Source organism: Canis lupus, chromosome 34 (genome assembly GCF_003254725.2).
Source record: "Canis lupus dingo isolate Sandy chromosome 34, ASM325472v2, whole genome shotgun sequence".
Classification (NCBI taxonomy): domain Eukaryota; kingdom Metazoa; phylum Chordata; class Mammalia; order Carnivora; family Canidae; genus Canis; species Canis lupus.
The window spans coordinates 5,642,354-5,659,340 of record NC_064276.1 but is presented as its reverse complement, the minus strand read 5'-3'; the positions used below and the strand labels follow the sequence as shown (position 1 = coordinate 5,659,340).

Below are 16,987 nucleotides of genomic sequence, written 5' to 3'. Positions count from 1 at the left end.
CTCAGTGCTGTTTGCACGACAGGGAGGGAACAATCCAACCGAGGGGACCCGCTGGGCCTGCAGGGAAACCCAGGCGGCTGCAGTTTCCAGCCTCCCTCCCGCTCCAGGGACGAGCCCACCGGCTCCCGCGCACGGGGGCAGCAGAGGTTAGTGCGTGGGTGACACACGGTGTCCCGGGGCGAGGGACATGCATGCAGTGACGTCTGTGCTCGAGGAGCAGAGCGCGGGTCTCCAGCCCCAGTGCCCCGGCTGCAGAGGCCCAGGAGGGGAACGCCTGAGAAGCAGCGTCAGTATGTTCAGGCCCTGGGACTATTCACCGTGCAAAATAAAGAGGAGCCCCTATTATTCCTGCTCTCTAAAAGTAGAGGGGTGGCCTCTGAGTTCTGCACATAGAAATTCAACATTTCTCCTACTAAAATAAAAGTACAGTTTAAGTACAGTTTTTAACTTTAAAAAATCTTTTAAAAAATGTAATGTGGAATACCTGAAGACCTCTGGGTTGTTTTTTTTTTTTTTTTAAGATTTTATTTACTTATTCATGAGAGACACACAGAGAGAGGCAGAGACATAGGTGGAGGGAGAAGCAGGCTCCTTGCAGGGACCCCGCTGAGGGACTCGATTCCAGGACCCCAGGATCACACCCTGAGCCGAAGCCAGATGCTTAACCACTGAGCCACCCAGGTGTCCCAGACCTCTGGGTTTTTTTAAAATATATAATTTGTTGCTTCTCTCTGAAAAAAAAAAAAAAGATTTCACTTAGTATTCTTTTTTTTCAGAAAAGAATGTTGTTACACTATTATTCAAAAAAGTGGTTACTCTACTAGAGATGTGCAGATTTCTGTTACAAATGAAAGTGGAAACATTCACTATTATACCCAGCTCTAAATATTTTTTCATCCCCTGCCCTTATTGAGGGGTTCCCAGACTGTTTGGCCTAATTCTCAATCATTTTCTACTGGAGCAAAACCCTGTGCAGGAAAGCAGCAGGCCCCACAGGCTGCCGTGTCCTTTGGGAGATACCCACCGCCGTGCCCTGAGCCTTGGTTATCCCTGGAGGGCAAGTCCCACAGTAACTGGCTTCAGATTCTGCATACCTCTGGGTCCCCAGCTCCGAGGACTTCATCACTGTCAAGGATCAGCAAAGGTCTGCCCTACCTACTATCTTACCTTTCATGCTACAAAGTGCTCTTCCATCACAGCCTTATTGGTCTGGTTTATTTACCTGGCTTCAGGGGCACCTGGGAGGGTCAGTGGTTGAGAGCCTGCCTTCGGCTCAGGGCATGATCCTGGGATCCTGGGATCAAGTCCCAGATCAGGCTCCCTGCAGGGACTCTGCTTCTCCCTCTGCCTGTGTCTCTGCCTCTCTCTGTGTGTCTCTCAGGAGTAAATAAATAAAATCTTTAAAAAAAATTTTTTTTTACCTGGCTCCTGCTCAAGAGACTTTTAGGCCTGGCAATTTTCCAGGCTTAAAACACACCCTGCTTCATCCCTGAGGATGAATATCCGAAGGGCTGGGTCTGCCCCGGAAGAGAGCAGCTGGGGGCAACAGAAAGGTACTGGAAATCTCCGCTTTCCAGAACACAGGCCAGACTAGCCAGTTCCAAGGTTAGTAATCATACAAGGACAGAGTAAAGAAGGGTATCCATGCTCTCTGCCCTCCTCTGAGTGGTCACAAAGAGAAGCAGCAGGCTTTCTCTACTCACCCTAAAACCACACATGATCTCAGGCTGGACAAGACCTCTAGAGGTAAGGCCAGCCTGGTGCCTGGTTGAATTGAGGGATGCTGGGAAGGCCACTGCAGCAGGAACAGCTAACTGCCCATCCAGTGTCTTTCTAGACTTCCTTCCATGGTCATGGGGCCCGGAATGTGTTGAAGGCAGTGGTGTATTCAGCTGAAAGATCGCAAAATGTCTAGCCTCCCTAGGTACTAATTTCTATCCAGTGATTTATTTTGGTGAGACATGAATATGAGAAAAGTGGGCACATAAATCTGTTTAAAGCCTTTTTGTTCTTCCTCTTTACTTAGAGCATAATGAGATGGCTAGAGCCCCAGCAGCCATATCAGACCCCGAGGTAAACTTAGGAATGTCATCCTCTGGTTTAGAATGTCAAACAGAAAGATGGAAGGAGCTTGGGTTTCTTTCTGTCTAGAAGATAGCAAAACTGTTCTGGGCTTTCTACTTTTATACTTTTTTACATGAGAGTAAATGTATTTTTTTCAAAAAAATTTGTCTATGAAGCCAGCAAACAAAACTCCTTTATGATACAGTCTCCCATAAGTGGTACTCAATGGGCACATACACATACCTACACAGGCACACAGACATGTCACACTCACACATACATGGGATACACACACACACACACACACACACGCACACACAGGTTATACATCAGCAATAATAACTCCTGACCACATCTGTGCATAGAAGTCTGTGATGGATGACTTGCTATGTTTCTGTTTTTTTAGTGTGAAAATGACTCATTTGAGTCATGTGAAAATGACTATAAAAAATGACTCGTTCTATCACAAAGTGGACAAGTCTATAGAGTAGAATATAAAGAGAAGATATTTAAAAATGGGGAAAGAGAAACCACAGGTGAAGGAGGCAGAAGAATAGCTGGAAAAATCAGAATCTTAAACTATGTGGCCTGTGATTAAGAAGCATCTAAATCATGCATATTTATATTAATCAAATTTGGAAGGAAGACAAAAAGAATGAAAATGACTGTGGATTCATGGTTGAATATTTTAAATGCTCATTTTTAGTGCTTTTTAAAACATTGAATTAATAGAAATAAATCATACTTTTAAAATGAGAATGGGTATATTACTTCTGTTCCTTATCCAGTTGCTGTTATCATAAGTGCATCATCCCTGTCATTAACAATATTTGATCAAAGGACCAAACTCCATTAATGTAACCATAAGCACGTCAGCTACATGTCTCTCCAGGCAACACCAGCTATATTCTGCTAGTTAGTGCAGAAAAAGTTGGAATGGGTTTTCTTTGGTAAAATGAGTGGTGTTAGAGATACGGTGATTGGCTTGATATTGCAGATACAATCACTATCCTTGCAAGAACAGGATGCAAGAGTCCTATGAACACTTCACCCCATATCCTTCAGAAAGTCACCCGAAGCCTGATTCCAAAACCATCCTGTGTCACCCACTAACATAGAGAATACTAGTTGCTTGAAGCTGATCCTATGTATCACTGGGTCTGCCTCTAGAATGTCTTGTCTGCCCCCAAGAGAAGCCTTTGTATGAGATGTGGAGGCATACGCATACCTAAACATAAAGAGAACTGGTGCTTACTGGGTTATATCACAGGATACATGACTCTTCTAGACACGTCTACTAAAACAAACTTCTTGTACAGATTCCTACATGTAGCACAACTCAGTACATCATCTGCTTTCACCCCCGATATCAAGGTCATGTGGAAGAAGATGGATAGACTTTGTCAATCTCTAACCATGGGTGGCTACGTATCTATCAAGAATATCCAAGCGTTGTGCATAATTGATCTGCTAAGGTCAGTTTACAAGAGGCACCAATGTCAGATATCACAGATACCAAAATTTTGTTTAGAGCTGCCCTTACTACTCCTATGAAACACCCTCTGGGATTGAATCAGCCTCTTCTTCTTTGAAAAGAAGACAAAGGAGGCTATTCTAAGTGTTATCCCATCACAAACCCACCCAATAAGAGCTGAATTTTACTACTAAGATCATTTCATGGTACAACAATGCTGTGTGCAATGCCAAGCTACTGTCTAAATTGAAGCCTGTTATCTTACCTCTCTTGCCCGCTTATACCATGCTATGGAGCACAACAGAAAACAAATCACCTGTATTTAGTAATTCTTTTTCTCATAAATCAATTCATACGCCACCCTGCCATTATGGGGCGCAGAATGATTAAGCAGCCACTCCTGGAGATTTAGATAATGCCTAGGGAAGGATCCTGGTTTCTGGGGTTTGTCCTAAATAGGAACACTTTATTCAGTTTGCGCTCCAAGAAGGAGTGATTCTTCCTGGCCCATGGAAGCTCTCATCTGAGCTGAATTCACTGGAGAGATGTCAGACCCCACCACCCCAGGTGGCTAGACAAGGGCATGCAGAGTGCTGGATTTTTCCACTATTTTAATCATGTTCAACCCGGGCTATCTTATCTCTCACCAACCAGTCCACAGAGCTGGTTTCTGGCTTCCTCCCTCATCTGTTAAGTCAAAGCCTCCAGCCTCTTTTTTTTTTTTTTTTTTTTAGGATTTTATTTATTCATGAGAGACATAGAGAAACAGAGACACAGGTGGAGGGAGAAGCAGGCTCCTCATGGGGAGCCCGAAGTGGGACTCGATCCCAGGACCCTGGGATCATGCCCTGGGCCAAAGGCAAGTGCTCAACCACTGAGCCACCCAGGCGCCCCAGCCTCCAGCCTCTTAAAATCACCTCATTCACAGTATTTTAAGGGACTTGACAGCAGGGCTACAGAAGACCTACCTCCTGTTGGATGGCACCAGCATTCTCCCCACACCAGGGTCTCCTCGGCTCCTCCGGCAGAGACTCGGAATATATACTACCCTCTTTGCAGACCTTCTCCACAGCATACATCTGTGGAGATACATCAACAATTAATGGATGCTTAAGGCACAAGCCCTTTCAGTTTTTCTTACAAATGTAAGGCACATCTGAAAGCCAAACTCGAATATTGCTCTCTGGAGGAAAAGATTTTTCCAAAGCCGTATTCCAACTGAGGAAGGGTAATTGTCCTCCTCCAGGCTCCAGAAGCCCTTAATAAAAGGTAGGAAAACAGTCACCTGGGATAGGGTTTTAAGGAAATAAATGGGGAACATTGTAGTCAGTGAAGGGAATGAAAAGCAGTGGGGGAAAAAAGCTGAACTGTTGAAAGACGTTTATGACGGTCACAGCCCAGAGACACAGGCTGACACCTCATCACAGATTATACAGCTCCCCACCACTCCACCCCACCCCCTGCTTGCCCTCCACACTAACAGGGCTCCAGAACCATAGCAGTTATGGAACATTCCGTCCAGCAGAAAATGCATTCTTTTCATCCCACCTGGAATATTCACCCCAATGGATCACATTCTGGACCACACCGCATACAATACCAAAATCAAAGTAATGGAAAGCACACACAGTATCTTCTCAGACCACGATAGAATTTAACAACAACAACAATCAACAACAGAAAGATAGCTGGATAACCCCTCAAACATTTGGAAATTCGACACACATTTCCAGGTAATCCAAAGTCACAGAAGAAGTTGTGACAGTGCTTTTAAAATATTTTGAATCCAATGAAAAGGAAAATATAGCATTAAAATTTGTGACATGCAGTGAGAGTGGTACTTACTTAGAAGGCAATCTGTAGCATTACATGCACATGTTACATAAGAAGAAAGATCTGAAATAAATAGCCTAAGCTTTTACTCTAGGAAACTAGAGCAATAAGGACAAAAGAAGGACAAAAGATGCAGAAAAGAAAATGATTAAAAAAAAAAAAAGCAGAAACTCATGGAATTGAAAACAGGAAAACAATGAACGAACAAAAGAAACCAAGATGTTACTTTTTGAAAATGTCTATCAAACTCCTAAACCTCTGGCCAGTCAAATGGGGAAATAAAGAATGACACAAATGACCCATTCCAGAAATGAGAAGTCATTAACACCGATCTCATGGATTAAAACAATAATAAAAGAGTACTATGAATAACTGGATGCCACCAGATTTGGTATTTTAGACTAAATGAACTAAATTCTTGAAAGGCATAAACTGCTAAAACATAAACAACAAAAAACAGGTAACATGAGTAGCTCATATTTATTAAAGAAATTGAATCAAAATTAATAACATTCTAAAATAGAGATCACCAGGTTCAGTGGTCTGACTGGTGGATTTCACTAAACATTAAGGAAAAAATGATGCAAATTCTCCACAATTTCTTAAAGATTCTCCCAATACCGAAAGACATGACAAAAAGAGTCCAATATCTTTTCTGGACACTGATGCAGGAATCCTCAATATTATCAATTTGAAACCAACAATTTCTAAAGTAAATCATATACTATGACCAACTAGGATTTATTCCAGGTGTTAAAGACTGGCTCAACATTCAAAACCCGATCAGTGTAATCCACCACATCAGGATAAAGAATAAAACTCACTTGATCATATAAACTGATGCAGAAGAATCATTTGACAAAATACAACATCAAATCATAATAAAAACTCTTACAAAGCTAGGAATAGTTGGGAACTCCCTCAACCTGATAAACACTATACATAAAATTTTTTAAGCTGATATCATACTTACTGGTGAGAGACTAGATACTTTCCATCCAGCATAGGGAACCAAGACAGGATGTCCCATCTGACCACTTCCATGCAACATGGTACTGGGCATGCTGGCTAGGTCAGTGATACAAGTAAAAGACATCACGTGTATAAAAATTGATAGAGAGGAAATGAGTGTCTTTACACAGATGACATAATAGTTATGTATAAAACCCAAGCAAACTGCAAAGCAAAAAGCATAACAACAAAAACCCTTCTGAAACTACATGTAAGATAGCAAGGTAGTAAAATAAAAAGTTGATATAAAAAAGTCAATTCTGGGGCATCTGAGTGTCTCAGCTGGTTGAGCGCACAACTCTTGGTTTCAGCTCAGGTCATGATCTCAGAATCGTGAGATCCAGCCCCAAGTCTGGCTCATGCTCAGTGGGGAGTCGGCTTGAAGATTCTCTCCTTCTGCCCCTCCCCCCAGTGTGTGTGTGTATGCTCTTCTCCTTTCTCTCTCAAATAAATAAATAAATCTAAAAAAAAAAGTCAGTTGCATTCCTAAGTACCAATAATAAACAATTGTAATTTGAAACTAAAACAATTATTATTAAAAATAGCATGGAGAAGTGAAATACTTAGGCAAATTTGTAAGAAAACATGTATATGGTCTGAATGAAGAAACTAAAATGTGAAGAAATCATAAAACATATAAACAAATGGAGAAGTATTCCGTTTAGGATCGGAACACTAAGTATTGTTAAGATGTCAATTCCTCCCAACTTGACCTCTAGATCCAAGGTAAGCCTAGTATTCTATTTTGTAGGTGTCAACAAACTGATTCTAAAGTTAATATAAAAAAAAACCAAAGACCTAGACTAGCCAACACAACACTGAAGAAGAACAAAGTTGAAAGACTCACACTACCTGATCTGAAGGCTTCCTATGAATCACAGTGATCAAGTCGGTGTGGTACCGTGAAAGAACAGTCAGATAGATCAATGGAACAGAATTGTGTGTCCAGGTAACAGATATAGTCAACTGATCTTTAACAATAGCACAAATGTCAGTTCGTGGAAAACTTTGCAACAAATAGTGCTGCGACAACTGGATTCCCATAGACAAATAAACCAAAGAAACCCATAACTAAACTCAGACATTTTACAAAACCTACTTCAATATGAAACATATATCCTAAACGTAAAACATGAAACTAAAAAACTTCTAAGAGAAAACATAGAACAAACATCTTTGTGTCCTTGGGTTTAGTAGTAAGTTTTTGAGAAAAGATACTGATCTAAATAATTCAAAATAAGTGGAATCTCTGAGACTAAAGGCAAAAGGCAAGATACATAAGCACTGTATTTTAGTTAAAAGATTGTTTTCCCCGAGAGGTATGGGTTAACAGCTCTGAAGTGAGTTGCTGCAGCTGAAATTAACAAATAAATAAGTGGTGGATCCTGACAGCCAGGATTTTCACTATTGGAAGAGGGAGTGAACACATAAGAGAGAAGGGGAGAATAATCCATATGGTAAAGATTAGAGATGCACACATCCGTATGAACACATGTTTAGCTTTTTATTGCTATGTGTCTATACACCAGTTAGTATATACCCAAATATTTCCGTGCCCTGCCAGCTGAGAGAGCCCAAAAACAATAACATCCCAGTAGCAAGGCACACAACCAGGCCTTTGTTTCTAACACCATTCTCCAGTAAAAGGAACTGTGAGTCCTTGGAGAAATGGATGATTCTAGAATTGGGGCAGGAAATACACAAGATGAGCCTTGAGCATCTTGCAGGCCCAGAAGGAAGGAAAGGGCTCAAATACATGTAAGTAAATGAATACCCACCCACAATGATGAGGGTAAGCCAAAGGGTCATAGGAGCCAACTGAAAGAGCTTCCAATGACCAAAGCTGGCACAATCTGAGCAAGAAAATAAATAAATTAGTATTTGATTATAACCCTAAAAATAAGATGCTACAACCTGAATCACTTTTTTGTCCTCCGATCTCTGAGGACATCCTGTAAAGATGTATCCTCCACCTGACCCTGATGAAGATAATTCAGAAATGATACATGGGGCCTACAAATAGGCTTTTTTGATGGTATAAAGCAGATAGAGATTAAGGATATTTTGAACAACTTAAAAACAACGAGAAGAGACTTCCTGTCTCTGGAGGTATGTCACATTCTCCTCTGACCTTCCCGTTCTTAGAAAGCACTAAAAGAACACCTACTAGGCACCAGGCACTAGAGACAACAGTGAACAGGCTGCCAAGAATGTGCCCTCCAGGTTATAGTCAATGGGTAATGGGATAGTGAGAGACCTGGGGGCAGGGCAACTGTGGTCAGCAAAGAGCTCTCTGTGGAGGTGATCTATAAATTATACTTTCATATGAGGTCAGATATATTATGGAAGATAGTATGTTCTGGCAGAAGTATGTTCCAGAAAGAAAATCTGGAAGAAGTATGTTCCAGGCAGATGTGTGACTGATGAGCAGAAGAAGAAGGGGGTCAAGAGAACGAGTAAAGGATTGAGATACTGAGATTGGCCAGAGGTGACCAAGTATGCAGACCCTAGTTGGCCACAGTGAGGAACTGAATCTTATTCTTACTAGAATCAGGAGGCTTTAGTACAATTAGGAAGGGGTAGGTGAGGTCTGAGCTTTGCAACCATAGTTCCCGTCATAGGAAGTCCTGGCTCGAGGACTGTCCTTGGTTATTAGAGAAACTGCTTACGTAACTGTGTTTCAGTTTCCATGAATTCAAACCGTGAGGTCAAGATTCCTCAATTGCCCATGATTTCTTAGGATAAGTACTTCCACTACCACTTGCCCTCTCCAATTTCCATCCCCCTTTATTTAAGATGATCTGAGGGAGTCTCTGTAACCATAAGTGCCACAACCACAGGAATGAAATAATTGGATTTAAGTCTCCTATTACGACTACTTTCAATACTCACACGGATCACTTCGCTGGAAGCCCAGCATAGGACCATATCCGCAAAGATGCTTCACCAATTCAGGACTTGCTTTATTTATTTGCTTGCTTGTCTTATGTTTATTTTTGTTATTTGTGAGAAGTAATTTTTTTCAGGGATTTTGTTGCTACCAGTGCTAATCCTTATAAAAAGTATCAGATTCATATTTAATAAAAATATGGAATTTGAGTAGATTAAATAATCATGACAGATTAGGCATTCTAGAATACAGTGGATGCTGCTTCTAATTTAAGTCAGACTTTTGAACATTTGCCTCTTTCCTCTTTAACATGCTTCCCAGGTGATTCATTTCTGATGATGAAATCAAGTCCATTTAACTTTCTGGAAGCTAGGTAGTTTTGAAATTATTTCATTCTGTCTTATTTAAATTTTTTACAATATTTTAAATGGAAGACATGATGCAGTTTCAGGACTGATTCTGGCCAAGATGCAGAATCATGCAATGCTCTATCAGGGGTTAAGTCTGCCCATGCTCTCTCTGCAGAAACCCATTTGAGACCCATTTAGGTGTGTGTGGCTGTCAACCCATAGTAACTGAATGAAGTAACCTCAGGGTAGGTTATTTCCCCACAGGCAGGCTCCAATGTCCTAGGTTCAGTCTTAGCTCCATGGAAGGCAGGGAGGTTTTAAAAGCTCTTAAGGAGAGTCCTTGAACAGCTTTACCCAATATGAGTGCCCAGAAAAGGACAGATAAGAGGTTAATTAAAGCCAAGTGGAAATGAAGCTGGTGGGCATCTGAGCTGGGAAAGCCTGGGGATTTCAGGAGTTTGAGTCCCCAGAAACCACAAGTGGCTAGAAAGTGGCAGCATTAAATCTATCCTTGTTTTATAAAATTAGAGGTTTCTTATCTACAGGACAGGGAGATGCAGTTTTAGTTAACAGGGCCAAAGCCTAGAAGAGAAGAATATATAACCATAAAAAAAAAAAAGAAAAAGAAAAAAAACAAAGAGCAAGAAACACTAGAGCAATCAACCCACGTCACCAGTTTGCAGGCTGTCTGGGGGAAGAGGGGCGCCAAGCATGCCATCATTTTAGTACTCAGGATTGTTTGACATCAGATCAAACAGGACATCGGATCTGCCTACCTGGAGATGCCTGCATACACCACTAACACTGCCTTCAGTGTGTGCACACGAACTTTAGGCAGCTTTCATACTTCATGTGCGTGACTAGGATTCATTATTGACGTTGATCATATTAAATAAAGCTAAATGCTACGCAAGGTGTTAGTTCTGGAAGGACCATCCCTGCACACGATGAACGGTGGTTCTAGATCAGTTTTTCCCAAACTCGAGCAAGCCTCCATGGGGCTGGTCACACCATGGATTGCTGGTCCACACCCCAAGATTCCTGAATCAGCAGATGGGGCTGGAGAATTTGCACATCTAACAAGGCCCAGGTGAAGCTGAGTGGTCCCAGGGTCACGCCCGAATTGCCACTGTCTTTACTAATGGCAGGGAAGGAGCTTCTGTTTGAACACCGAGCTAGCCCCAGAGACGGTACACCGTGTTGAAAGCAGGATAAACCAAAGTGCCCGATATCAAAAATGTTTACTATTTTGATACATTTCAAGTCAATTTTCATCCACTTCATTGATTCTAACATACTTGGGGTAGTTGGTATTTGGCTCGTTTGCTTGGTAAGTAAATGACTCAGAGTCCCAGGGCGTGAAGCCAGCTTGGCATTGACAAATAACAACAAGCACCAGGGCCTCCAATCACAGATAAGTCTTATGTTCCCTAGGATGTCTGTTGGACTTTAGGATCAATTTGCAATGGGAGACTGCAATTCTTCAATCACACCATGATTTCCATTATTTATTCTCGTTATCCCCCATGTTGGACTTCTGATATATAGAACCGAGAGCTAGTAAATTGGTGTTATTTTAAGCCATCACATTTATGGAGATTTTTTTTTTTTTACACAATAGAAAAGTAATGCAGAACAATTAGAGGACTCATTGCTGAAGCTGGGGCTAACTCTTTGTCCAGATAGAAAGTATTTTTAGATGACTTTACACAGTTTGCAAATTTCAAGAAAAGAGCATGAAGTGTCTGTGGAGACACATTTTCTTTCTACTTTATCTTAGATCATGAGACTATAAGGAGATTGCTTTTCACCATGAGCATTTTCATAAAAAACTGCAAAAATGCAGTTTGTTTGATTCAAAAATCTCTTGATCAGCCACATCTGGATTAGAGGCTGCTTCCTTCGCTGTTAACGTAAATGGGTGGTTAATACCACAATTCAGCTAGAACGTAAGAAGTGTCTCAAGGCTTGTGCTAAAATGGAATCATTTCTTGGCCAAGATGCCACAGCCACATACATAATTTATGAGGCACAGTTGAAACAATGTCCCAAAAGCAGAAGATAAATGCTCCAAGGCAAGGGGGTCAGACATTCTGCTAATAGATGGAGATGGAGATGAGGTTTCTTTCTCCTCCCACTGAGTATGAAAAGGAGAGTTTTTGCCCAAGTGGATCCACAGAGAGGCAACCTAGAGAAAAAGGCTGGTGGAGATGAGGAAGAAAGAAAGAAGCCAGGGAGAGGTAGGGAAGAGAAGAGAACTGCTCCCAAGGGGGAATGAAACGATGGAGCAGGTTTTCAGGTTTTCAAAGTAGAGCTGCTTGGGGCTCACTGTCCTCACTGCTAAATGGGCTGGACCCCACGCTCTGTTACTTGATTGTTCTCTGCATAACCCAGTGGCTCCCCAAATACATGTTGGGTTGGGACTGAGGACTGGGAGGGAAGGGGAGTGGGGAGAAAGAGAGATCTCCAGAATGAACCAGAGAGATGAGAGGGAGCCTTATTTTAGTTGAGTTGCATTTGCAGGTGGTGCTGGTTGACTGCCACCATGATGGTGGCTAATTTTTTTCTTTGTAAAAAAAAAAAAAAATCTCCCAAGTCACCTGACACACCTGAAGTCTCAGAACTTATCACTTTTGATAGCCTAAGATTTGTAGAGTCAGAGGGATAACAACATATTAACCAATGAGCTCACTCCCCGAGATGATTTTATCTGTTTTAAGCCCTCTTGGTTCAGTGTCGCCCAAGGAGTAAGATGTCACTTTCCATGAGGGAGTCCACCCAGACCGCAGGGGCAGCTGCAGAGATCAGAAGTGAGGGGATGATCAGGACCAAGTCCAAGCCTAACCTGGAACATTGCCTCAGCCATGACTCTGAGGACTGGGACGCTTACCCGGAATACAAGGTAGAGGACCACCTCCAGAGGGAAAACACTGACCAGCCTCACGGGCATTGCTGCTTTAATGCCCTTTGTGCATCTCCTCCGAGAGGACTTCGCAGAGTGTCCCCCAGAGAGGGCTCCACCTCCTACCCTGACAGGACAGCTGACTGAGGTTCACCCTTCCAGGGCGGGAGAATTGCTTCTTACAATAAGGGCCAGCTCCAGGGCATAGTAGCTCATTAACCTGCTAATTAAGAGGAGTAAACCACAGAGCTCTTAAGAAAAGGGGCACATAAGGGCACATAATTAAGAAATTAAATAACAATAACTATTAGCACTTGTAACCTAAAGACACCAGAAGGGATACATAATCTCCTTTATAGTCTACATTTTAGGGAAGGTGAGGGATTCTAAGGAAACTCAACTTTCAAAGAACACATTTAATTGCCTAATAAACATATTGGAGGAAAAGATGTAAAATTGAAGCAAATAAATTATTTTCCTATGAAAACAGAGTCAAATGGCTACTGAAATTGTCACAGTTATGTAACTGAACCACTTGGGACTTCCACCACTGTTAACTGCAGAATTAACCTTCCAAACAACCCTGTCGGAAACGTGGAGTCTTTTGCAGACTCATCCTTTGGAAAGGGTTACAATGCATTTGCTTGCGAAGGACAGTGACCTTTAGACAAAGGAATCCACAATTAGCAACTGAATCATCATTACAGGTTGCTCAGTGGAATACAATAAAAATTTTCATCACCTTTTTGCCTGCCTTACTCTCCTTTAGAGGGTAGTTCCATATTTGCTCATAATATTGACAAAGATTCTTGACAGAGACTCAATTTTTAAAATAATAGAATTGCAGCCAGCGAGCTTAAATCTAATTCCTGAACTGACGTCGCCTGCTTTTGCACTCTGGTAAGAGACAGAGGAAGGGGCTGGTTTCCGAGGCTGCCGGCGGTGGTGTTCTCCTGGAAGGTCTACCTATGGGTGAAACCTGGAAGTGGAGGAGCAATCAGGGAAGACCCTGTGCTCTCCTCCTGAAGGAGCCTTGCCCTGTCTGCCTGGGTCACCCAGCGCCCCCCCCCCCCAGGGGCCCCTAGGGAAGACGCTCGCCTCCCCTGCCCTGGTCAGCTTTCTTGCTGGAGGCCTGAGTCTGCCAGGGGACACCCCATATGGCTTCCTCTCCTCTCCTCTCCTCCCCTCTCCTCTCCTCCCCTCCCCTCCCCTCTCCTCTCCTCCCCTCCCCCCTCCTCTCCTCCCCTCCCCCCTCCTCCCCTCCCCTCCCCTCTCCTCCCCTCCCCCCTCCTCCGCTCCCCTCCCCTCCCCTCCCTTCCCCTCCCCTCCCCCCTCCTCCCCTCCCCTCCCCTCCCCTCTCCTCCCCTCCCCCCTCCTCCGCTCCCTCCCTCCCCTCCCTTCCCCTCCCCTCCCCCCTCCTCCCCTCCCCTCCCCTCCCTTCCCCTCCCCTCCCCCTCCTCCCCTCCCCTCCCCTCCCCTCTCCTCCCCTCCCCCCTCCTCCGCTCCCCTCCCCTCCCCTCTCCTCCCCTCCCCTCCCCCCTCCTCTCCTCCCCTCCCCTCCCCTCCCCTCTCCTCCCCTCCCCTCCCCCCTCCTCTCCTCCCCTCCCCTCCCCTCCTCCCTCCTCCCCTCTCCTCCCCTCCCCTCCCCCCTCCTCTCCTCCCCTCCCCTCCCCTCCTCCCTCCTCTCCTCCCCTCCCCTCTCCCTCTCCTCTCTTTTCTTTCTCTCTCTCTCTCTTTCTGGAGAGCCAGTTTACAAGTGCTGCCTGCATGTCTGCCCCTCCTCGTGCCTCGTGGAGCAGCCGGAGGTTCTCAGAAAAGGAAGGTCTGGACGGGACACAGAACAGACAACCCAAGCGCAGAGAGGGAGCGAAAGCTTTGGGCACCGCTGGGGGGGCAGAGACAGCGGGGAGGCCGGAGGGCTCCTTCAGGGAGAGAGGGAAAGGCCTCGCAGGGGGATGGACGTGGTTTAGGCCGAGATGGGACGGGAGGGCCTTGGGGCGAAGGACCCAGCAGGACTGTCTGTGCTTGGTGGATCCGGGGAAGCGAGGACAGGCCAGGGCAGGCCAGGAAAGCCCCGGACTGGTGTTTTCCTTGGTTGAGATGACACTCCGACATCAACATTTGCGGAGCGTCTGATAGATGCCAAGTACTCTGCAATTCGTGGGGAATCCCACGGTAGAAAGGCACACAGGATCCCTCCTGCATGAAATCAACCACGGGGGTGGGCGGGCAGCTAATAAAACATTTAACTATAAATGATTGGAAAATCTCGAGGACGCAATATGTCCTCATGAAGCACCCGCAGACTTCCTGACCCGACACCTCATCCTCTTCCCCAGGAGCACACGGAGCTCTAGGTGGGGTCACACAGTGGGGACCCAAGGGAAGGGGCCCGAGAGACCCTGCCAGGGGCCTGGCTCAGCCACTCTGGCTGCATCTCCCGCAAGCTAACTTTCTCAATCTCTAGTTCCTATTCTTAAAAAAAAAAAAAAAAAAAAAAGTCTCTAACAATATGTAATTTGCAGAACCATGGTGAAAATCAGGCAGTGGGAGTTGCCCTGCACGTTCCTGAAATAGGTTAGTGACTCATAAACTGCTAGCTGGGAGCAATTCTTGCCCTCAGGTCAGTGTCCCGGGAGCCCTTGCCCACAGCCACCAGGCAGGGAGGCTGAAAATGGGATCGGGGTGAGGGACTATCTGTTGGGATGATTTCAGCCACCATGGAAGTCCGGTCCAGGCAAGAGGGCTTGAGCTTTAAGTAACGTGTTCTTTAACAAGGACTTTTTGAGGATTGGGGCACTCCTGTATTTTCTGTGGGTTAATGTCGGCAAGGGGAAAATGGGTATTTATTTTCCTGCATGATTTTAAAACCACGCCTGAGAAGTCTTTAGAGAATTTTCCAGATTACAGCACAAAGCTAAGACCTGACTTAAGGTCTTTAGCATCCATTTCTGGATGTGCTGACTGCGCCAGGAGCAACTCACTGACCTGAATGAATGTTTTATTAAAACTGTCCCCAACCACCTTGTTGGAGGGGATTGTGCCTAGGGAAGCATGGTCTTATACGCTTTCTTATGAACTCATGAAAGGAACAAAGGATGATATATGGGGCACAAATAAAAAAAATTGATGAGAAAAATTCCACGAGTCAGGCCTTGCTTTAACGAAGCTGTGAAGAGGTAAGAATTGGAATATAGAAAATTCTGTTTTTTTCCTGTTGATGTGATTTTTCTGTTGCTATGCAATGCTTCTTTCTTAACACTTTCACAGCTATCTATGCTAAGTTGTTTTTTTTTTTTAATGTGATCTATTAAAATCCTTTTGTAAACCTCAGACCCCAGTGGTTACTGTGGGGGACCAGTATGGAAATGCAGGGAGAGCTCCCAGATGACCCCAGCTACCCTTGGAGGAGACTTTGTGAAGCCCTTCAAAACGGCCCCGTACCTCCACATGCATGCATCTTCATCTCAAAATTTATAACGTGTTGTCCATACTGTGTTTTAGTTTTGCTGAACGTTGCGCCGTGAACATTGGCACATTATTGAATGTTCTCTGAATATCCCCCAAAGCAGAAAATCAAGTTCTCCTATGACTTACTAGTCATGGTCCAAAATGATACCACAGCTCCAGCCTTCACATCTGCATTCCAGGCAGGAGGATGGAGGAAGGGACAGAGGAGGGGTGAAAGACTCAGGCCACCTTTCTCAGGACCCACAACACTGTAAGACTAGTGCATGGGCTGGGGGCCCTGCCGGTCCTGAGCCAGAGGCTCTACTGCCCACATTGGGAGGGCTCTGGAAATTGCCATGGTACCCTCAGCATGGCACTCAGAGTGGTCCTCTGAGGGAGGGAGGGCTGGTCCTCATGGGCCCTGAGCTGCACCCTGCATCTCATCCCAGAAGCATGTTTCACCCCCTGCAGGTGGTGCGGCCGGCGCTGACCGGTGCCCCCCACCCCCACTGTCCTGCTCAGCTCTCGGGGATCCCTTCCTGGGCTTCCCATCCGCGCTCCTGAAGCCACCGCGCCCGGAGCAGTCAGCTGCTGCTTGGCCTCTGGACATCGCCCCGTGGCCACGCTGCAGCTGGGCGCCCTCCTCCCCGTCTTTCCTCCGCGGGCACCTCTTGGCCCCGCAACACCTCCCTCCAGGGCCGCCTCTGTGCCGGCTCTCGCCTCGGGGTCCCCGCGTCCGCAGAGGAAGCCCACGCGGGTCGGAGCGCAGGGCTCCAAGGACCTGAAAAGGCTCCTGAAAGGGTCGGGGCAGCTGCACCACGATGGGGGCAGGGTACAGGGTGGGAGAAGTCACCACCTTGCAGACGCAGGTGGGGCTGGAGGGAGAGACTCATAGGGAACCCCCACCCCCACCCCCGCTCCCACGCCTGCCCCCCACTCACCCCTGCCCACCTTCCTGCATTCCCCGCAGCCTAAATGTACGTGTCTCAGCAGGACCTCAACGGGGAGGATGG

General features: G+C 45.2%; 1 long non-coding RNA gene across 1 annotated transcript; it reads right to left on the bottom strand.

The window, feature by feature from the left end:
* Nucleotides 1-552: 552 nt before the first annotated feature.
* Nucleotides 553-12,669, bottom strand: LOC125754345 (uncharacterized). Its single transcript, XR_007408304.1, has 3 exons — nt 12,513-12,669; nt 4,507-4,617; nt 553-731 (listed from the first exon to the last, which is right to left on the bottom strand). It is a non-coding gene; the product is annotated as an uncharacterized LOC125754345 (long non-coding RNA).
* Nucleotides 12,670-16,987: the final 4,318 nt, after the last annotated feature.